The sequence below is a fragment of the Chiloscyllium plagiosum genome, chromosome 31, assembly GCF_004010195.1.
Source record: "Chiloscyllium plagiosum isolate BGI_BamShark_2017 chromosome 31, ASM401019v2, whole genome shotgun sequence".
NCBI lineage: Eukaryota > Metazoa > Chordata > Chondrichthyes > Orectolobiformes > Hemiscylliidae > Chiloscyllium > Chiloscyllium plagiosum.
This window is the reverse complement of record NC_057740.1, coordinates 25,551,338-25,575,723: the sequence shown is the minus strand read 5'-3', so window position 1 is coordinate 25,575,723 and position 24,386 is coordinate 25,551,338. Positions and strand designations below refer to the sequence as shown.

The following is a 24,386-nucleotide window of genomic DNA, read 5'->3' as shown; positions in this document are numbered from 1 at the left end:
CTTGTCTGCGTGCTTTTCCGCGACATTTTAATATTTTTTGTCGCTTAAAACGTGTCCCGCCGTAAGACTGTTCGAAAAAGGCCCGAAGCCCTTTTTTTTCTCTCCAAACCAACGCCAACGACCTCTCCGCTTCTTGTCAAGACGGCGCTAACGGCGAGACCTCCACCTGGAAACTACTTTCGCCTCAACTTTCCTCTGCCCTCTCAGCCAAACTTGAGGAGGTGGTAAGGCCTGATGGACGCGACGGAGAGCCAATAGGAGTCGTAGTCGCCCCTAGCAACGCTCCAAAGAGGTGGTGATCTCTGAGGATGGGCCAATCCGCGCGGAGAATCCCGCCGGAGCCCGCAAGTTCGGTGGAAGCTGGCGGCCGGCGGGTAATGCGCATGCACAAAGGAGTTGCCCTGGTGCTGGATTGGAAATAGGTTTATAAAAAATCCCAGCGGTGATATAAAAAAAACAGCAAGAGAGGGAGACAGAAATGAGGGAAGAAGCTGCTGCAACCCTTGCCTAGAAAAAAGGTACAAAGTGTTTCTCATCTCTGAAAGCAGAGCAGTAAAAGAGAGAGGCTGGTTTTTTTTCGATGTGGCTCTCCGGGGATTTGTGTATTTTTGTCCTAAGAATCACTTAGGGTTAGGCTCGGTTGTGTATGGCTAGGCCTCCATGGACTCTGCCGCTTTTAAATTAACTAAATCCTGTTCCCTCCACCCCGCTTCAGAAAAGCTTTCAGTTTGTTGCTTTGGATGTGACTAGAAACACCGACGTCCATGGTAGAAGGAACACTTTAAAACACTGTAAGGGACTCTTTCTCTTCTATTTGTAAATAGAATTTTTAATCGATTTCGCAAGTCCAGGCCATCGATGGTGCATATGCGTTTGTGTGTGTGTGTGTATATATATATATAGACGTAGGAGAATTTGCACATTGAATTGTACCAAGTTGAGTACTGTTTTGGGTGGTGGCTGTGTTTGTTGGGTGAGGTTGTACGTAACATTACCACGGAACCACCAGATGAATGAATTCTATGTTTGATCCAGTTAAAGGGACTGAATTGTCTGTATCTACTAAACGTTTACTGTCTTTTACTAACTTTCTTTAAATCGTTAGCATTAATAGATGGAACAACACCTTTATAAGGCATTGCATTTGTTACTCAACCTTGTAGCACTTCTCATATTTGGCTGTATTTGTTACTATTTTCTATAACACCCTTTCCTACTTCCCTAATCAAAAACAAAGCAAGACTACTGCAACAGGTAGAAATATCAATTGTTGCTCGTGGACAATGGCTAATTATCGATTTCCCCTTGGTACAATGCTGTCATGTGTCAAAATGGCTTAATAACTAATGTCATCTTTGGTCTCCCTTCTAAAGACAGTTGGTTTAAAATTTGAAGTATGAAGTACACTTTAGAGTCAAAGTTACTGGTCAATGCATTGTTGACAGCAATTCTGAATTGCTACTTCCAGAGCAAGCAATAACTTTAGAAAGACATTTGAACTTTTAGTTAAAATCTTGTCAGTGTTTCAACTATTATGTTTTAAGGTTTTTACTGTAACAAAGGATTAAAAAATCTTTGTGTAAACACAATTTTTTTATTTAGGACTTTGTCCTTTTTGCTTTTGTATAGTCAAAACCACACTGGCCACCATGTTATATTGAACTTTAAGTAGGCATTCGTATCTTCTGGAGCCAGTACAAGTTAGTGTTTATTTCTGTTCTTTTCCTTCGCCTGGGAGCCTTTTCAGCTCAACTATCTTTCACCGTGAGATTTTCCCTTAGAGGTTCTTCATCCAGCTAGGTGACTCTTCAAGTTTTGTTTGAACTCCTCATGAATTCAGTCTCTAATTTCAGGATGAGCTTTCACATACATTACTAAATGGTGGACCACAGCATCTTTCTGCCTGTGACTGGTTTCCCTCTCCTGATAGAATACCTGTGTTGAGAATTTTCAGGAATAATCAAGTTAGAAATGCTGATTAGCTGTTCTTAACACTTTTTTACGTTTTTGTCATAGAGGTTCACAGCATGGAAATAGGTCTTTGACCCAGTTTTTCACTTAAATTAGTCCCAGTTGCCTGCCTTTGGTCCATATCTATGTACCTGTCTAAATGTTTAAGTGACAAAATTTTACTTGCCTCCACCACTATCTCTGGCAGCCTGTTCCAAATCCTTGCTACTCTCTGTGTGAAATAAATTGCCCCTTTGGGTATATTTGTATCTTTCTCCTCTCATCTTGAATCTGTGCCATCTCATTTTAGACTCCCATTCCAATAGGGAAAAGCTGTTGGCTATCTACCTAATCTATGCCCCCTCAATTTTAGAGACCTCTATAAAATCATCCCTCTTCAAAACAAATGTACGGTGTAATGTATATCTGTTGACAACTTAATTTGCTCATACTTGTCTGGAATGAAGATCCTCTTGATCAACTTTCAGAAAACAGGCTGCTGCCATTATCTCCAAGTCCTACCTGCTCCAAAAGTGTGTCATAACCTCTCGACAGAATTTTTCTTAAACACGTTATTTTACTGGGAAGATGCAACAATGAGGAATCCCCTTAATCTCTCCCAGTCAAACTGATTGCTATCAAATGATTTCAGAACATATCTTATGATCTGTTTCATTTTACCTTAAACTTAAGATAGTCTCAAAACACAACAATCTTAGAAACCTCAAATGTAAGAACGTAAATCAAATTATGTCCAAACCATGCTATCAGAAAGTAGAGGTTTTCTAGATAATTGCAATGCTTGACTCCCACCTTTCTTTCAATTTTATCTAAATTCACTCAAATTACATTAAGGTTAATGCATATTTTTGAATTATAGAGGTTTGCTGGCACTGTATACTGGAAAGTACTTTTTAAATGCTATTGCTGTAAGGACATATAGTTGATGCTGACGGATCCTATTATAAATGTAAATGGAAAGGAGTAGGAGGGATGAGGGATGGAGAATATCACCAAATGTATCACTCAGTATATTTCATAGTTGCATGTGCTGCTTCTTTTGGGGGGATGGGGGAAAAACATTGCATCTCCATTTGCAAAATGATATTTGAAGTATTGTAGTGAATTTAATTTCAGTTGCAGCATAGTTTAAATGTGATTTACCTTCGGAAATTTTTCTCAGCAAATGCAACTAGTGCCTTATGGGATGGTGGCCACTATTTTAGTTTCTAATACGTCCAAACAATGGTAAACATTTTGGTTGAATATCCCATCAAAAAGATGAACATGTAAGAGTACTTGAATATTGTTTACACTTGACAATTTTTTGCTACAGTGTGACTCAACATACATTTGTGAATAATATTCATAGTACATCTAAGTTGCATGTTATCTCATCATCTCTAGTTTGGCTTTTGGAGTGGATTGTTGGAATCTAAATAACTTCATGTATCCAGGACTTTGAAGCTAACAGTTGCCCTTTTTGTGTGGTTTTAAAAGTAGGGTTCTACCTCTTCAAGGCTTGATTATTTTTGAGATTATCTCTCATGGCTGTCCTTTTTCTTAACATTTTCTTCATCTTTTTCTGGATCACTTTTAACCTAACTGGCATTTCGGAAGTGTTGGATGTTGACTGTCCTTCTCTTTTCAACATATCCTACTACAGGTAAATGCGTAGTCTGGTGCATTTTGAGCATATTTTTAATATTGAGGTATCTTCTGTTCCAAAATGTAGCCTGAATGCAAAATGCAAAATTATAATATTAGCATAGTTCATGGTATTTTCAACCTGTGACATAAATCTTAGTGCTTTTAAAGAAATTTTTAATATACCTTTCTTTTGTAACTGGTCTGCCAGTAGTGAAATTAATCCTAGTGTGGTATTGTACTTGTGACTGTATTAGAGTAAAGATAAAGTTGTAATGATCATACCAGACCATAGGGCTGCTCTCTCAATTGTGAGAGAGAAAAACTGAAGGTAGTTTAACCTGAGAATCAGCATCCTTTGGGCAGGGAGAGAGGTTGAGAAGGAGAGTCCTTCATGGTAACCTCAGCCACTGCAGGAACTGAACCCACAGTGTTAACATTACTGTGCGTCACCGCTGTTTTCACACTGAGCTAAACCAACTCCATGGATTGGAGCAAATTACTTGGTACACAAAACCAATACATTTCCAAATTTAACTTAAAGTAATTGGTTACTCTATATCTTTTGGGGAACAATATTTTGATTGCTCACTTAAAATGGATTTTGTATTTGTGCAATAATGCTTAATTATTCTAATTATTATTTTATTTTAAAAAAAGTCTCCGCTGTCAAGTTATGCCAGTTCATTTGTTAGAAGCCATGATCTTGCCAGAAATTTCTCTATTCAAGTGGTTAGCTGACCTCTTTATTGCAAACCCTGTATTCCTTCGACCAGTATAACTTTGTTTTACTTTCGTGAAAAATACTTGATACCGATAGAGACTGAGGAATGTCATGACGAGTCATTTGTTAATAGTTAGTCTTTTAGACAAGATATCACTGATCCTAAAAGGAAATAGACTGACGCAAGAATTTATTGATGTTCTGTGTGCTGATGGACTGTAACTTAAGGTATATTCTTTTGATGTGCAGAGTTTAAAATTATCATTAACTGAATTTTTTAACAAGGCACAAAAAACTAAGTTAGAGATCAATTAACTATTTGGTTGTATTCAAATATGAAATTGATTTGATAATATATAGCAGAATTAAATTATGGGGAGTACTTGGAGGGTAGTGAAACAAGTAGGGTATGTTTAATTAGTTTATCACTCAATACTGTGTTTCCCAGATCTATTTGATATTCCTGCAAGATCAAAATTGCCATGTTCACAATTAGGCAATTCATTTTTACCACCACAAATTTGGGGTCACAAATTCTGAAGCTAACTTGGAAATATTTTGTGTCAATCGGACTATTGATCATATCTGCCAACAGTTTATATTATGCAATCATGTATTGAAATGTTTGAATTTCTGCATGGAGTCAAAGGCCACAGGCCAAACCTGAGAGATTGTTGTGTGCAATAATTTGTATGTACCCAAAATAAACTCTACAGTATGCCTGGCTATATCTTTGGATAGGGCTGTGTGCATCAGTCATCTGGCTTAATATGAAAAAGTGAATCATGCCAATTTCACATGAGATTCATTTAGAAGGATTCCATATAAGTTTCCAAAGATGCCAGGCGATGTATGCCTAAAGCATGCATGAGATGCATCTGAAAGGATTCAGTTCTAAGTTTTCAAAGATGCCAGGTGATCTGTGCACACAAAGCATTGCTTTACATAGACTTGAGTTATACTGTGCCCTACATGTGATTTGAGCTTTCTGTTATTCTCTCAGTACTAGGTCTTCATGCCTTCAAATAAGGATCAAGTTCTGTCGTATTGCAGCAATTTTTGTCGGTCCTTTCAGTGTTAAAACATGCATTTCATGTTTAATTTGTTAATTATATTGCTCTATATATGACTGATTTTACTGGCGCAACACTCCTATTTTCTGAAAGTAATTGTCTGCACCCTCTTCACAGTTTCAGGGAGCTCAAACATTGGCTGCATGTTATTGGAATAGTTCTGTTTTTAAAAAGCAGTATTTTGCTTCTTTGAATGTATAATTTGAGAGTTATACAGAATTAATTTTCAATTAAAGTTTTTTAACGAGCAGAAAGGGCACAGTCCTTTAATTCCTTTTGCCTTTCTAGTAGAGTAAATATGTTCACTTAATTTTGAAAGAGTGAAGGCCTCTAAATCACTTTTTAAAATCGTGTGCTGTTAAAATATGAATGCCATTGGCAAATTCAAATACATTGCCTGTCTCTACTTGTCGTTGGCGAAGGCAAGTATGAGCTACCTTGGATAACTATAGTCCATGTTGTGCTGATCGTGGAGGGAATCCCAATCTTTTGACCCAGTAAAGAAATGGTAATAGATTTCCAAGTCAGGATGATGTGAGACTTGGAGACAAACTTGCACGTAGTACTGTACCCAAGCATCTGTTGAGTGTGTCATTCTAGGTGGTAGAGGTAACCAGTTTGGAAGGTACTGTCAAAGGAACTGTGGTCATTTAGTGGAATGCACGTTGCCACTTGTGGATGTTTTTTTTATGTATAATTCTTTAATATTTAAACAGACATGTGCCTACTTGGTGGAATAAGTTTCCAAGAACAGTTTGGGAATATTTTCTGTGCCCCTTGATATGGTGAGTATATATTTTTGGGTATGACCACAAATCACTTACAGTCAAAACATCCTTGGTTAAACTCAGGGTCTGTGTGGAAATCTGCTAATCTCGGCCAAACAGTAGTAGGATACCAAAAATGTTCCATAACACTGTAGTTGGCAGGAAAAATTCATTTTCGAATCCAGCTTCTGTTTGCTGAAATTCCCGGAAGGTGCTCATGCTGTTTAGGATGTCCACTTGGATTAATGTAGCTGTCACTGAATTGTCAAGTTCATTGGTGCCTGAGTAAAACTTGCACACGTGAATTCATACTTATCAATTCATAGTCGCTTTAGGTAGAAATCAGGAGAAAGCTGGAGTATTACGTAAAAGGCTAAGTACACAAGTTCATTCAGGAACACTGGCATATTGAAAATGCAACGAGAATAAATTTGCTGGGAGAAATATAAATTTGAAATCTCATTTGGAAATTTATACTTTCAAATAAATTGTATATGAATTATTAATTCTGAAAGTTTGCCTTGTGCACCACTGAAAATATTGTAAGAATAAAGTGCTTTGTGTTTCCTTATTACCAGCTCATTACACGCGTAGGAGTGTACCACAAGTTTCTGCAGAGAAAAAAAGACTTCCTGAAGAAAACACTTTTCATCTGTACTGGTTCTGTTCAGTACAAAAATTGCCATTTTCTTTATTTTTTTGCAACACAATTTACTGTCTATGCAAAGATCAATGTGCGCCATGTCAGTCATTTTCTAATAGCTACAACATATAAAGAAAGCCGAAAGTATCCATTGTATTCTAAAGTAAATGAATAGTATTAGTTATTTTGGGTCTCTTTAATTTGGGGCCTTTTTAACTTAATTTTGATTTGAGATGCAATTACCATTTCCTTTAATGTATGCACTTCCTTGGAACATTGGCCAGCTCATCTTACAGAAGATATACCACCGGCATCCATCCCATGAATGAATGTGGGTGAGCCAGCGCCAGTATCATTGCCTTGACAATGTGCATACGGAGTACATTCCAGAACCTCAGAATGGATAACATTGTCTGCCAAGAGATGCTGTGGGGCTATGTTGGAGATGGTGACCATTCAGTCTCCACTCCTGCCTAGCATATGTTGTCTAGGCCACTCCACTATAGAGGAGTGTGTTGAGGATTTCTTAATCTTATAATTCTAAGGAGATCAATCTTGATGTTTCCGTAATCTCCTAATTGCTAAAGTCTTTCATCTGTGGTAATATACTGGTAAACCTCTTTCAGACCATTATGAAGAGCTTTGCACCATCCTGAAGCATTTTTTTAGAATCAGCCTGTTCGGAGATGTTTTTACACCTCTGGAGTCAGTGGGACTTGAGTCTGGAACCCTTGGTCCAAAGGTAGGGATGCTACCACTATCCCAGAAGAACCCTTTGCACTTTTCCTGAATGATATTTTCTAATCAGCTTGTCCAGAGATGTTATGACTCCCCTTCTGGACTCCCATCCTAGTTCTGCAGAATGGGTGTTACAACTGTACCACAAGAACCTTTTTGCACCTTTCCTGAAATGTGATTTCTACAATTGTGAACTAGCCACTGATTTGAATTTATAGCCTGATTGCTTTGGTTTAAAAATGGAGGAATAGAACATTAAAAACAAAGTAAGCCAGATGGTCATTTTTAACACCTTATCAACTTGGATGGTTAGTTTGTGATGCAGAGTGATGATACAATGGGTTCAATTTCTACACCAGCTAAGGTTGCCTACTTTGACTCTCCTCAATCTTTCCCTTTACCTGCAGTTTCGTGACCCACAGGTTAAATCATATTGTCGTCCTTTTTCCCCCTTCAGTCGAAGCAAAATGCTCAAGAGAATCAGTTGTTCTACCTTCTTTTATTCCAGGCCACAGAGAGAGGGAGAGTGCAATCGCCCATATGCACAGAGACATGAGTTCACGGTCTTCTCTGGAACAGCAGTTTCTCAATGAACTATATCGTCATTTTACAGGGAGGAGCATCCAGCTGAGGCATCATACATATTAATTGGGTGACAGTTACAATCAATCAGTATCAAAAGGAAAGATTAATCTAACTGCTGTTACCCAATGAATACCCAATTCACATAATGAATACTTTCCATCTTGTTAACTGATGTTACAAACTGAATGCTACCTCGTCTTGTTAACCCATTAACCTTGTCTCCAGCACCCCATTATTAACTGTAAGTTCTTAGCTGATCTGAGTCATGCTCAGCTGAATCTCTAGTTTCAGAAAACTCCTAACTTAGCCTGCTTATACCCTATACACATTATCGTTCCCTTTTATCATTTCGTGATGACCAATGGCACAAGAGCCAACCTCAGTGCTGAATTCATTTAAATCCTCAATAGCTGGGTATTGGGTCACCAAAGCCTGTCCTGTTGAAAATATTCCCTGCATGGAGTCTATCATTTTATGTAAGATGCATTTCAGAACAGCTATTCTCAGGAAAGTTCCTGTTATAATTACCCCAACATGAATAGCCATGTTAATGAACCAGTCCTTCCACCCTCCGAACCCCCAGTCCCCCCCAACGGCCCATTACTCGCTCTCCTTGATAGACCCTAATTGTTCATCTTTTTGTGGACATAGCGAGTGACATTAGTGGTGACGGCGTTCAGGCCCATGATGCATTTGTCCTGTATTTTAGGGCAAACACTACCCAGGCGGGTAAGGAAGTATCAAATGCATAACGATTTTTTCATGGAGAAAAGTCTGAGTGATGACCTTAAGTGCCCTTCGGGTAGCGTTGCTCAACATAAGTCCGCATGCGAGATAGTTATGGTTGTGGGTGGCCATGCTAGCCCCAGAAGCCCAAAGGGAGAAAAAGCTTACTGCACTGAAACTAGCTGCCTGTCTTGCAGTAAGGATGGTAAGGATAGGCAGTTCAAAATTCCTCCGAGATATCATGTTTCTGGCAGCTGTGTGCTGGTCTCCAAAGACCCCGACAGGGTACCGTCCTGGGAAGTAGGGTGGGAATGGGGGTAAGGTTACTGTAGGAAGTTTGTGGTTGTACCGTTGAAGAAGAAAAAGCAGCTCGGGTCTGTAAAAAGGGTTTCTGAATAGCGCTTATTGAGAGAGTAATCATGATTAATCTAAGCAAATGTGTTACCAATGGGATATGAGGCTTCCTTAACTCCTCGGCAAAATTGAGGACTGCAGATGCTGGAAACCAGAGTTTAGATCATTGTGGTGCTGGAAAAGCACAGCAGGTCAGGCAGCATCCGAGGAGCAGGAAAATCGACGTTTCGGGCAAAACCCCTTCATCCATAACTCCTCCTCTATTTTGAGGCAGGGCAAAGACACGGTCATTCACTGTAAGGGGTGTTGGGGGATGAGGGGTTGTTCTTTACAGGGAGGGGTTACCTTCCAGGGCCTCCTGATAGCACTTCTCGTCATACAGTAGGTGATGTTCTCTCCCTTCCAGGGCGTCCCTTCTGCAGCTCAAGTCAAACTTGCAGCCCCTATACCAACATGGTAGTTGCCACAGATTTCTTTGGTCCAGGATCAGCTTGCAATCTGATTGGGCAAGCGGTCCATTACAGTCATCAGTTTTATTCACATTCTGTATCCCAAATGGGTTCCCTTGTGTTTTGGTACAAGCGAGAACGTCTCCCCTGCATAAATGATAGACCTAATTACATCTACCCCGCCTGCAAATCTTGACCCTCCCTTCAGTACCCTGGTTGGAGAGAAGTAGACATATTCCTGCAAAGCCGATCATAATGCTAATCTCCCTTGACAACCCCATTCCATCACCTTACTGGAGGCAAGTGTAGAGGCATGCAGTGTATCAACAGCTAGGCTGGCAGTACAGAGGTACAGATTAATGTTTTTTTTGTCAGTCCTTAATCCTTTTCCTCCTCCTCTTGGTCCATCATCCACAGTTTACAGTCACTCAGGTGAATCCAGCGATCCTTTCCTTTTAACTTTCACTGTGGTGGAGATTTGGAACAACACCTGAAATGGTCCTTTCCAGCGGGGTCCCAGCTTCTGCCTTTCCCAGTCTCAGATTAAGACCCGCTCCCCAGTTTCTACTCCTTCCCAGCCCCCGTTGTGATCAGGGTGGTTTGGAGGTTTCCTTCACTTGAGTGGAGAGACTTTTGAGACATTTAGTTGTTTGAAATAGCGCTGCATTTCATCTCCAATTACATGCAGATCAATCTGGGGTGGTCGGGGCTGGTTGCTGCCCCATGGAGTTCATCCAGGGCGACCAGATATTACTACAGCTGCTGTGAGACCAGTACCGGTTTTGGGAGTAATACGCATATGGTACTGTTTCTAGACTGAGTTTAGTAAGTTTGTCCTTAAGAATTCCTTTTGCATGTTCCACTATTTCTGCTGCCTTAGGATGATATGCACAATGGAACTGTTCCTCAGTGTTGAGGATGGTACAAGGTTCTTGGTTTGTCTTTCCATTAAAATGTGGTAATTATTGGCTAATAGTCGTTGAGGGGATTGTTTGTTTCAGGAAAATTTGGGTCACTTTAGATCCTTTGTTATTGATTGTTGGGAAAGCCTCTATCCATTTTCTGAATGTATAACAAGGCAATATTTATAGCATTGTACTCGTAATTCTATGAAGTCCAGTTGTAAAGTGTCGAAAGGGCCAGTTGTAATTGGAGTTCTACTTTTGGTACATTGAATCGGCTTTCCTGGATTAAGCCTCTGGCATATAAGGCAATATCTGACCCTTTGTTCAGCTCCCTTATTTAGGTGTGGGCTGCACCATGTTCATAATAAGAGTGCACACATTCACTCCTTTCCCAAGTGAGTGTCTATGTGTAGATTGTCAACAAGTAAAGGTAGAAGGGTCTCTGGAATGCATGTTTGTCCAGCTAAGGTATGCCAGAGACCCGTGACAGGGGATTGTATACAACAATGTTTCTGCCACATGTCCTTTTCTGAATAGTGGACATGTCTGGACCTCCTTTCGCATGGAGAACTGGCATAGCATGTGCCCATGTCTACTACCCAGGGTTGTGAAGCTGCGGCCTGCTTGGTTGCCAAATCGGCCCCTGTGTTTCCATCAGTAACAACACTAGTGGGCGGCACGGTGGCACAGTGGTTAGCACTGCTGCCTCACAGCGCCAGAGACCCGGGTTCAATTCCCGCCTCAGGCGACTGTGTGGAGTTTGCACATTCTCCCCGTGTCTGCGTAGGTTTCCTCCGGGTGCTCCGGTTTCCTCCCACAGTCCAAAGATGTGCAGGTTAGGTGAATTGGCCATGCTAAATTGCCCGTAGTGTTAGGTGAAGGGGTAAATGTAGGGGTATGGGTGTGTTGCGCTTCGGCGGGGCAGTGTGGACTTGTTGGGCCGAAGGGCCTGTTTCCACACTGTAATGTAATCTAATCTTAAAAAAAAATCTACCATTGTGAAGGTGAACAACACATTTTGATAACTAGCCTTTTGGGGAGAAGGATGGCTCACGGTGTTGGAGATGAGAGTACCTGCGGAAGTGCGGAACCCTGTCTGAGCCCACAGGGTCCCAAAGTAATGGGCGACACCGAAGGCATAACAAGAATCCGTATAGCGGTTGGCAGCTTTGTCAATAGCCAAAATGCAGGCATGCATAAGGGCAAAGAGTTCCACTTTCTATGCAGAGACAGCAGGGCACGATGCTGCTGACTCTATAGTCTGAGTCAGAGACAACCGCATAACCAGAGAGGTGTCTTCCATCTGTAGAAACTGAAGCAGAGCCGTCAACGTAAAACATAAGATTGGGGGTGGCCAGGGGAACATCGGTTAAATCTTGATGAGGGCTGGTCAAGAAGTGATTTAGTTCTGGGCATGAATGAGGGGGGGTTCGGAGAGTTCTTCAGGAGGATGAGTAACGCAAGCATCAGGATTGGGTGGTTGTACTGTAGGGAAAGATAAGTGAGGATTGTGAAGCAGGGGCTATCTCATTTGCTAAGGTGCACCTGTGTCAGGTGAGTCGTCCGAAAGGCTGTGATCATATGGGAAGAGTACACAGTGACCGTGTCCTGGAGGGTCAGGTTCACTGCAGCGGTGACCATAAGGTAAATGGCAGGCAGAATCTTGGTGCAGGGGAGGAAGCCAGAGGGCAACTGGATTAAGTTGGGCTACAAAATAAGCCGTGGGTCACTTGCTGCCACCATTGGTCTGTGCCAGGATGATGAATGGGCAGCCATCAACCATGGGCACACAGGTCATAAAGATGTACAGCATGGAAATAGACCCTTTGATCTAACTCGTCCATGCTGACCAGACATCCCAACCTAACCTGATTCCACTTTTCAGCACCCAGCCCATATCCCTCCAAACCCTTCCTATTCATATACCCATCGATAGGCCTTTTAAATGTTGCCATTGTGCTAGTGTCCACCACTTCCTCTGACAACTCATTCCATACACCCTCTGTGTGAAAAAGTTACTCCTTAGGTCTCTCACATCTTCTCCTCTCAGCTTAAACCTATGCCCCCTAGTTCTGGACTCCCCCATCCCAGGGAAAAGACTTTGCCTATTTATCATATCCATGCCCTTCATGATTTTATAAACCTCTATAAAGTCACCCCAAAGCCTTCGACACTCTAGGGAAAACAGCCCCAGCCTATTCATCCTCTCCCCATTGCTCAAATCCTCCAATCCTTTCAACATCCTTGTAAATCTTTTCTGAACCCTTTCAAGTTTCACAACATCTTTCAGAGAGGAGATGAGATATGAGACCAGAATTGCACGCAATGTGGCCTAACCAATGTCCTCTACGTCTGCAACATGACCTCCCAACTCCTGTACTCAATACTCTTGAACAATAAAGGATAGTGAAAAAGGCGTTTGGTATGCTTTCCTATCGACCTGCGACTCTACTTTCAAGGAGCTATGAACCTGCACTCCAAGGTCTTTTTTTGTTTCAGCAACACTCCCGAGGACCTTGCCATTAAGTGTATAAGTCCTGCGAAGATTTGCTTTCCCAAAATGCAGCACCTCGCATTTATTGAATTAAACTCCATCTGCCACTTATCAGCCCATTGGCCAATCTGGTCAAGATCCTGTTGTAATCCAAGGCAACCTTCGCTGTCTACTACACCTCCAATTTTGGTGTTATCTGCAAACTTACTAACTATACCTCTTATGCTCCCATCCAAATCATTTATATAAAATGACAAAAAAGTAGTGGGCACACCACCGACCCTTGTGGCACTCCACTGGTCACAGGCCTCCAGTCTGAAAAACAGCCCTCCTCCACTACCACCCTCTGTCTTCTACCTTTTGAACCAGTTCTGTATTCAGTTGGCTAGTCCTCCCTGTATTCCGTGAGATCTAACCTTGCTAACCAGTCTCCCACAGGGAACCTTGTCGAACGCCTTTAATGAAGTCCATATAGATCATGTCCACTGCTCTGCCCTCATCAATCTTCTGTTACTACTTCAAAAAATTCAATCAAGTTTGTGAGACATGATTTCCCACACACAAAGCCATGTTGACTATCCCTAATCAATTCTTGCCTTTCCAAATACATGTACATCCTGTCCCTCAGGATTTCCTCCAACAAGTTGCCCACTACGGACGTCAGGCTCACCGGTCTATAGTTCCCTGGCTTATCCTTACCACCCTTCTTAAACAGTGACACTACGTTTGCCAACCTCCAGTCTTCCGTCACCTCACCTGTGACTATCGGTGATACAAGTATCTCAGCAAGGGGCCCAGCAATCACTTCTCTAGCTTCCCGCAGAGTTTCGGGTACACCTGATCAGGTCCTAGGGATTTGTCCATTTTTATGCTTTTCAAGACATCCAGTACTCCCTCTTCTGTAATATGGACACATTCTCTATCTTCCATGTTCTTTTCCACAGTAAACACTGATGCAAAATACTCATTTAATATCTTGCCCCATCTCCTGTGGCTCCACACACAGGCAGCCTTGCTGATCTTTGAGGGGCCCTAATCTCTCCCTAGTTCCCTTTTGTCCTTAATGTATTTGTAAAAACCCTTTGGATTCTCCTTAACCCTATTTGCCAAAGCTATCTCATGTCTCCTTTTTGCCCTCCTGATTTCCCTCTTAAGCATACTCCTACTTCCTTTATACTCTTCTAAGGATTCACTCTATCTATCCTGACTATACCTGACATATGCTTCCTTTTTCTTGACCAAACCCTCAATTTCTTTACACCTACACCTGCCAGTCTTCCCTTTCACCGTAACAGGAATATACTGTCTCTAGATTCTCGTTATCTCATTTCTGAAGGCTTCCCATTTTCCAGCCATCCCTTTATCTGCAAACATATGCCCCCAATCAGCTTTTGAACGTTCTTGCCTAATACCATCAAAATTAGCCTTCCTCCAATTTAGAACTTGAACTTATAGATCTGGTCTGCCCTTTTCCATCATTATTTTAAACTTAATAGAATTATGGTCGTTGACCCCAAAGTGCTCCCCCACTGACACCTCAGTCACTTGCCCTGCCTTATTTCCCTAGAGTCGGTCAAGTTTTGTAGGTACATCCACATACTGAATCAGAAAACTTTCTTGTACGCACTTAACAAATTCCTCTCCATCTAAACCCTGAACACTATGGCAGTCCCAGTCTATGTTGGGGAAAGTTAAAATCCCCTATCATAACTACTCTATTATTCTTAGAGATAACTGAGATCTCCTCACAAATCTGTTTCTCAATTTCCCTCTGACTATTAGGGGGTCGATAATACAATTCTAATAATAATGTGATCATCCCTTTCTTATTTCTCAGTTCAACCCAAATATGTTCTTCGGATGAATTTCCAACAATATCCTCCCTCGGTACAGCTGTAATGCTATCCCTTATCAAAAACGCCACTACCTCTTCCCCTCTTGCCTCCCTTTTCCTTCCTGTAGCATTTGTATCCTGGAACATTAAGCTGCCAGTCCTGCCCATCCCTGAGTCACATTTCTGTAATTGCTATGATATCCCAGTCCCATGTTCCTAACCATGCCCTGAATTCATCTGCCTTCCCTGTTAGGCCTCTTGCATTGAAATAAATATGGTTTAATTTATCAGTCCTACCTTGTTCTCTGCTTTGTCCTTGCCTGTCCTGAGTGTTTGACTCGCTTCTTTTCTCCACTGTTCCAGTCTGATTTCTCTCCTCACTATCTACCTGGGTTCCCCCCCGCCCTTAATAGTTTAAACCTCCCTGCCAGTATATTAGTTCTCTTTCAATTCAGGTGCGATCCGTCCTTCTTGTACAGGTCACTTCTACCCCAGAAGAGTTCCAATGATACAAAAATGTGAATCCGTCTCCCATTCACCAGCTCCTCATCCATGCATTCATCTACTCTATCCTCCTATTCCTACTTTCACTATGTCGTTGATTCCAATGTATACAATGACCTGCTGGTTCCTTTCTCTCTTGAAAACATACTGCACCCTCTCTGAGACACCCTTGATCCTGGTACCAGGGAAGCAAATCACTATTCTGACTTTTCGCTGCTGGCCACAGAAACATCTGTCTGTCTGTGCCTCAGACTAGAGAGTCTCCTAACACAATCAATCTCTTGGGACCAGACATACCTCTCATTGCATAAGAACCCGTCTTGATACCAGAAACTTGACTGTTTCTTGCTACATTCCCCTGAGAATCCATCACCCCCTACATTTTCCAAAACAGCAAACTTCTTTGAAATGAGGATAGCAACAGAAGACTCCACTACCTGCCTTCCTCTCTTACCTTTCCTGGAATTAACCCATTCATGTGCCTGTATCTGCAACTTTTTCCCTTCCTATAACTGTCCATCACATCCCCTTGTTCTTGTAAATTCCTCATTGTCTCTAACTGTCTCTCCAACCGATCCATTCGATCTGATAGGATTCGCAAGCAATGACATTTATTGCAGATATAGTCCTCGATAACACGTAAACTCTCCCTAAACTCCCGTATCCGACAAGAAGAGCATGTCACTCTACGAAAGACCATTTTTGCTGCTTCCAATCTGCAGACCCAGAAAATAGCACTGTCTTATTCCTCTACAAAATGCTGCTCCAGGCTAACTTAATACTTCTTATATTTTTAAGTTTAATCAAGAGATTATCTCAATAAAACATGTAATCAAGAAAGAACCCACTCTACTTACTACTGCAGACTTAGTGTAAGGCCACACTTAAAATATTCACTTAGCTGTTTCTGTGCTGTGACCTCTCCCAAACAGGTTCTTCCAAGATTAGTTGTGAATTTCACTGTTAATTTTCCCAGATGCACTCTGATATCCAGCAATACATGAATTCGAACAGCAAAGGTAAAAAGGTCGGCCATATAAGGGTCGTCCCAGCGCTGGTGGGGAAGAAAGAGCAGTGTTTAAGGACTCAAATGCATTTGACTGTTCGAAATTGAAAGTAAAATGTGAGGCTGCGTTGGGGGAGGCCAGTGGGTTCAGGATTTTTGTAAGACCAGCCGCATTCTGGATCCATTGCCTACAGAAATTAATAATTAATCCAAGAAAGTTCCGCTTTTGTTTGGGTGTTCCGGGGTAGGGATTAGGGTGATAGGATGCACTCCTGTCCTGGGTGAGAGATCTGTTCTGAGCACTCAGTAGAATACCCAAAAACATGGCTTTGATTGACCGCGTTTAACCTTACTGGACTGGATGGGGTGACATAGTCTAGGGAGTGAAGTGCATTTAAAAGGAAGTTTGTGTCAACATTATTGGCTTCATTGGAATTACTTGCTAAAAGTAAGTCATCAACATATTGGACCAGGGCTGAACCCATTGGGATTTCCAAGTCTCAGAGTTGACCACAGCATTTGAGACAAAATGATAGGGGAGTGGATAAAACTTTGCGGTAAACAAGTCCACTTATACTGTCTGTGTTTAAATGTGAAGGCGAAGAGGCACTATGACTCTTCATGTAGAGGGATAGAGAAAAAGGCTTGCTGGCCGCAGCAGGAACCTGCCCCAAGATGGTGGCAGGGTTAGGGATGGCGGCACGGAGGGGAGCAACAATGTCATTCACTGATTGAAGGTCCTGAACTAGACACCAGTCAGGTCTCCTTAGCTTGGGAAAGCCAAGGATCGGAGTTTTGCAAGGCGAAAGGCAAGGGACAAGAGGGACTTTATCAGAGGGTGGAGACAATCTACTGCTTCCTTTCTAAAGGGATACTGCGAGACATGTGGGGCATAACATTTTCCTGTCAGTGGATAATGACAGGATTGACAGAGGTTAACCCAACGTCTGTCTTGGATATTGCCCAGACCTCATGTGGTGGGGAGGAGGTGGAGTTAGTGGAAGGCTGATGGTGATGGAGGGTTCCGTGGCATGAACCCACCCTGAACCATTGTGGACTACCGCAGGGTCAGTATTAGGGCATTAAAAACCATGGGGCCCCATTTTTCAGGCCACATAGCCATCCAGCACAAGCAGTGTAATGTGAGAGTTGACACCCGGTGACTGCTGCCAAAGGAAACTTGGCACTTTAACAGCAAGTGCAGACCCAGCATTGCCATTAACAAGGGACTAGATCAAAATGGGTAAGTTCCATCCTAAGTAAGGGTCAAACAGGGCCTTTAATGTATCAGAACATTCAGATGTATCGTATGCAACAGTAACGTGAGGTTTGAATTTTTTCACTGGGTACGGGATGTGTAAGGAGGCAGGGAAAAGTTGGCGATGTTCAAAACCACATTGGAGGGATAGAGGGAAAAAGGCGTATTGTTAATAAATGACGGTAAAACAGCTGGTCACATTGGGAACCTGCCCCAAGTTGGTGGCAGGGTTAGGGACGATAGTCAGTAATCCTAGAAATATTAATGTCCCCTATCCACACAAGTGACTGATAGAGACATTCTCTGCCATTTTAATCTACCAGCAAGGTTGAGGCCCAGAGAGGGAGTGACTGCAAACTGAATAAGGGAACTCTGTTGCCCTAATGAACCATGAGTTTAGAGGTCAAAGGGAATTCCTGGACCTGGAGGAAAGGCCTGAGAGGAGCAGTTGTTTATCAGTTAAGGGGAATTGGTACTGCGAGCAGATGTCGGCGTCTAGCCTAGAGGATATAGCACCGGTGCCGAGACGAAGGGTAAGCAGGCAGACTTGACCCAAAGGTAAAGGATGGGCTCCTCCTCAGAAGAGGAGGTGAGGATGGGAAAATTTCTACATTCCAGAGAGGGGTCTTGTCTGTTGAGTGCCATTAGTGAGAGAACAGGTTGTGAGCAGAGAAAGGGGCCCAGCGGTCAGGGTTCTGCCTGGGCCTGTCATTGTTGGGGGGAGGGGTCGAATGGGTCTGACAGAGGACTGTCTATGTGGACAGTTGCGCCTTCAGTGGCCAAAGGAACGACAGGTGAAACAAATTGTCTGGGGAATGTGTTGAGGTCCAATCCTGATCTCCAATCCCGTGTCCCTGAGCCAGGGTGAGGAGAAATGCCTGGTGTATGGGGGTGTATGTGTCGTAGCCATGGTTGAATGGACACAGGGCAGTGGTTCCATTTGATAGCCTGTGTTGTCATATAGTGGGATTGTATCGCTGACAGGTCTCTGAAACATTTTGTGCTTAACAGATATGGGTGGGTCGAAGTTATTCAAACTCCAGAAGTGGGTGACCAGTAATTTCATCTGGGACCTACTTTTTTCTGATCAATCTTGGGCATGAATATGGATGGATTTACCTATTTCGTCAGGGAGACACTGTATTAAGAGTGCATTGAACTGGGCGGAAATGTTAGCCGCATTTAAGGAGATATCACCAGCATAAGTGGAACAGAACCTGTTGTAAAAGTCTGGACCATCCTCATCTTTCTTAGGTTTACAGTTTAGAATTTTAGTAAGATCAATGAGTTTTTGAAGGGTGTGGCACAGGGCATTTCGGATTGCATCTGTCTAATAATTTTCTGTTGGAGCGGCAGCAGCAAAAGCCTCCCAAAGGCTCTTGCCATTTTTCATGCTCTCCAGAGGCAAGCGTCATGCAGCAGAGACTAAAAAAGGTCCCGAAATGTGGCTTGGTAGATTCGGAAAAGTATTCATGAGATGTTCAATAAAATCTTCTGGTCGGATCCTTTTGTCTGGGGCACCATTTATAATCATCCACCTTTGCTGTGGTTTCCATGGAGTATAGATAGAGGTCGGGGGCCTTTGAACAACGATGTTGGGGTCCGGATTCGGTACTTGGCACAGCAGAAACTGTTGGTGCGGTGGTTCAGGTTCTGGGTGGCGGAACCTGCTAGCGGGGCGATTAGTCATAGGATTAGTACTCATGGGATTGGAATGACTGCGAGTTCAGCAACAAACAGGATCAGTGTATGTGACTGGGGTAATAGTATTACTGGGTTGGTAGGGGGGTGTTTCAGGGAAAAATTGGGGGAGCGTGGCAGAGCTGTGGGACTGATTGTAGGGTGGAGGTGATTCAATTTGGGAGTGAAGATTTATCATCGGTGCTGAAGAGGGCTGACTGGGCAAACAATTTTCATCAGAATCTTCTCCACTATCAAAGCCTGGAGTCCAGACATGTCTAGTGGCACCTGAGAGACTCTTTTCTCACTTTTGTCCTTAGCAGGTTTACATTTAAGATCATACATTTCACACAATGCCTTCAAAACTTCCCAGTGATGGGTTTTCCCTTTATCATCAGTAGTAGGAATATTTTTACATTTAGCGGTGTGTTCCCACGAAATCTGGCAGGATTGTTCATTTATTCGAGTGGCCACTGTTCTCCAATTAGTAATTAAATCTTTCCATTTTTGTAAAATATTAGATTTCCATACCTCAGCCTCCGCTTTTGAACATTTATCTCGATCCCAAGTTCCCTTGAATGGCCCATTGTTCATTTCCCAACCATTTGTTCAGTCGGACACTCAATCTACGATAACTTAACTTATTACGCAGATTATCACGACAGATTTTGTGTGGAGTTTGCACGTTCTCCCCGTGTCTGCGTGGGTTTCCTCCGGGTGCTCCGGTTTCCTCCCACCATCCAAAGATGTGCAGGGTCAGGTGAATTGGCCATACTAAATTGCCCGTAGTGTTAGGTAAGGGGTAAATGTAGGGGTATGGGTGGGTTTCGCTTCGGCGGGTCGGTGTGGACTTGTTGGGCCGAAGGGCCTGTTTCCACACTGTAATGTAATCTAATCTAATCTAATTTTTCCTAACTGGGAAGAAAGACCCAATTTATTAAGTGTCTGTCCCATTTGCCTAAAGGTACCTTTAACCGTTTCAGATTTAACAATGATCCCCACAAATTGAATCCCACTTAACCGCAGCGAGCTCTAACCTTAGTCACGTCCCCCTACCCCAAATGCAGCGCAGAGGACCTGAACCTTACCCTACCAGCGCACTTGCGAAACTGTGTTTTTTGACTGAACTAATTACTGTTTGCCGAATACATAGACTAGAGAGCGATTGAATGAGGGGACCGTCTCCAGCTCACAGGAATATTGAGAGGGACCAAGGTTTAAAATCTTACTTTGTGGGCCCATCCGTCATGAGACACTGATGCTCCGGTGGCCACTGACACTGTCCGATCGTAACTATCCATTTGGGTCCTGCAGACTACGCCAATATTGTCATCCTGTTCTCCTCCTTCTCCCCCCACCTCCCCCCACTTCAGCTGAAGCAAAATAGTCAGAGACATGGTTGTTTTACCTTCCTTTATTCCAGGCCCTGGGGGGGAGAGGGAAAGAGAGCAATCACCCATGTACGTAGGGACATGAGTTCACAGTCTTTTCTGGAACAGCAGTTTCTCAATGAACTGTATCATCATTTTACAGGGAGGAACATCCAGATCAGGCCCTATACATATTAGTTGAGTGACCATTACAATCAGTGAGTGTCAATAGTAAAGATTAAGCTGTCTACTGTTACACAACGAATAACTGACATCACGTAATGAATTGTTTTCATCTTGTTAACTGATGTTACATACTGAATGCTACCTCATCTTGTTAAATGGCTCTACATAATGAATACTTTTCCACCTTATTAACTTTGCCTCCAGCATCCCATTGTAAGCTGTAAGTTCTTATCCGATCTGAGTCATGCTCCACTGATCCTCTTGTACTCAGAAATTAATTCTTTCCCTGCCTGCTTATACCCTATACACATTCTCAGTCTCATTTGTGACTCTCTCTGGGTGAGCAGCCCTGTGGTCTGCGAAGACTGTGGCAATTATACCTTTATTGCAGTACAAGTTATAAAAAATAATGATTTTATATACAGGGACATTCATGTCTCTCTGTTCATGGTTTATACAATAAGTAGTGCATTTTTCATATGGCATTTGGTTGATTCCCCTGCCAAGTGTATCATTTCACTTTCTCTATATGGGATTCTATTTGCCATCCTGTTTGGTATCCTGAAGCTTATTACTGGGAAGTATGAGAATCAATGTCGTAAAGTCTGTATAAATTGGTCAAGTAGAATGTATTTAATGTTATGAAAGTGATCTGTGAAAGAAGCAAGGGTGAGAAAAAAAATCAACTCTTCACGCAAGTAGCCAGGGTATGGTATGCATTGCTTGGATGTGTAATGGAGGCAGATTCAATTTGAGACATTCATTTGGTATTGGATGATTTTTTAAATCCAAATAATGTGCAAGGGTATGAGGAGAAAGCAGGAGATTGCTATCTAGTGCCACTGCTCATTTGAAGAGCTGGTGCAGACACATTGGACCAAATGGGTTCTTTTGTGTCTTATGACTTGTTTCTATATGACTACATTCCTTTAACTTTCATGAGCTTTCAGCTGCTTAATGAGCCTTTTACTGAAATGTTGACCATTGTCGTCTTCAAATCTAAATATCAGACTGGAGGCCTGTGACAAGCAACGTGCACCAAGGATTGCTGCTGGATCCACTTCTTTTTGTAATCTATGTCAATGATTTTGATGTGAACCGAGGAGGTATGGTTAGTAAATTTGCAGTTGACACCAGAATTGATGGTGTAATAAACAGCAAAGAAGGTAAGCTCTGTGTACAACGGGATCTTGATTAGATGGACCAATGGGCCTAGGAGTGGCAGATGAAGTATAATTTAGATAAATGTAAGGTGCTGCATTTTGGAAAGGAAAATCAGCGCAGGACTTATGCACTTAATGATCAGGTCCTTGGGAATGTTGCTGAACAGAGAGACCTTTGAGTACAGGTTCATTGTTCCTTGAAAGTGGAGTCGCAGGTAGATAGGATATTGAAGGTGTTTGGTATGCTTTCCTTTTTGGTCAGAGCATTGAGTATTGCAGTTGGGAAGTCCTTTTTGGCTGTACAAGACATCGGTTAGGTCACTTTTGAGGGACTACATGCAGTTCTGGTCTCCCTGCTATAAGAAAGATGTTGTGAAACTTGAAAAGGTTCAGAAAATATTTTTAAGGATCTTGCCAAGGTTGGAGGGTTTGAGCTATAGAGAGAGGCTGAACAGGCTGGGGCTATGTTTCCTGGAGCATTGGAGGTTATTAAAGGAGGTTTCTCAAATCATGAGCATGAAGAGGGTAAATAGACAAAGTCAGAACTTGCCGGAATAGTTCAGGTCTGGCAGCATTTGTGAAGAGAAATCAGATTTCATGTTTTGGGTTCAGTAATCCTTCCTTGAACACCTTGTGTTTCTGATTTTCATCATCCACAGTTCTTTTGGTAATTAAATACGCAAGGTCTTTTCCCCTATGATAGAGGAATCCAAAACCAGAGGGCATAGGTGTAAGGTGAGAGGGGAAAGATTTAAAAAGAACCGAAGGGGCAACATCTTCATGTAGAGGGTGGTATGAAATGAGCTGCCAGAGGAAGTGGTGAAAGCTGGTACAATGACAACATTTTAAAAGGTATCTGTATGGGTAGATGAATAGGAAGGGTTGAGAGGGATGTGGGCCAAGTGCTGGCAAATGGGACTAGATTGATTTGGGATATCTGGTCAATATTGAGAAGTTGGACCAAAGGGTCTGTTTCTGTGCTGTACATCTCTGACTCTATATATTTGAACAGTCTTTTATGTTACCTTATCAAAAATTTAAGTTGGTCAGACGTGATGTACCTATTAGCGGATCCATGCTGGTTCTCATTAGTTAACCCATGTTTAGATTAGATTAGATTCCGTACAGTATGGAAATAGGCCCTTCAGTCCAACAAGTCCACACCGACCCTCCAAAGAGTAATCCACCTACACCCATTTCCCGACCCTATGTTTACCCCTGACGAATGCACCTAACACTACGGGCAATTTAGCATGGTCAACTCACCAGACCTACACATCTTTGGATTGTGAGAGAAAAATGGAGCACCCAGAAGAAACCCACGCAGACATGGGGAGAATGTGCAAACTCCACCTTTTAGTCATAGTCATAGAGATGTACAGCATGGAAATAGACCCTTCGGTCCAACCTGTCCACGCCGACCAGATATCCCAATCCAATCTAGTCCCACCTGCCAGCACCCGGCCCATATGCCTCCAAACCCTTCCTATTCATATACCCATCCAAATGCCTCTTAATTGTTGCAATTGTACCAGCCTCCACCACTTCCTCTGACAGCTCATTCCAAACAAGTACCATCCTCTGCGTGAAAACGTTGCCCCTTAGGTCTCTCTTATATCTTTCCCCTCTCACCCTAAACCTATGCCCTCTAGTTCAGGACTTACCGATCCCAGGGAAAAGATTATGCCCCTCATAATTTTGAAAACATCTGTAAGGTCACCCCTCAGCCTCCGACGCTCCAGGGAAAACAGCCCCAGCCTGTTCAGTCTCTCCCTATAGTTCAAATCCTCCAACCCTGGCAACATCCTTGTAAATCTTTTCTGAACCCTTTCAAGTTTCACAGCATCTTTCCGAAGGAGGAAGGAGAACAGAATTGCATTGCTGTATTCCAACAGTGGCCTGACCAATGTCCTCTACAGCCGCAACATGACCTCCCAACTGCTGTACTCAATACTCTGACCAATAAAGGAAAGCATACCAAATGCCACCTTCACTATCCTATCTACCTGCGACTACACTTTCAAGGAGTTATGAACCTGCACTCCAAGGTCTCTTTGTTCAGCAACACTCCCTAGGACCTTACCATTAAAATGGATAAGACCTGCTAAGATTTGCTTTCCCAAAATGCAGCACCTCACATTTATCTGAATTAAACTCCATCTGCCACTTCTCAGCCCATTGGCCTATCTGGTCCAGATCCTGTTGTAATCTGAGGTAACCCTCTTCGCTGTCCACTCCACCTCCAATTTTGGTGTCCTTTGCAAACTTACTAACTGTACCTCTTATGCTCGCATTCAAATCACTTATGTAAATGACAAAAAGTAGAGAAC

General features: G+C 42.5%; 1 protein-coding gene across 1 annotated transcript in view; it reads left to right on the top strand.

Moving 5' to 3' along the window:
- The window catches only part of LOC122565337 (casein kinase I), a 112,639-nt gene continuing 88,253 nt past the window's right edge, over positions 1 to 24,386 (top strand). The window contains exon 1 of the mRNA XM_043721207.1: positions 1 to 518. The gene's annotated coding sequence lies outside the window, so the exon portion shown is untranslated. The remainder of the gene's footprint in view (positions 519 to 24,386) is intronic.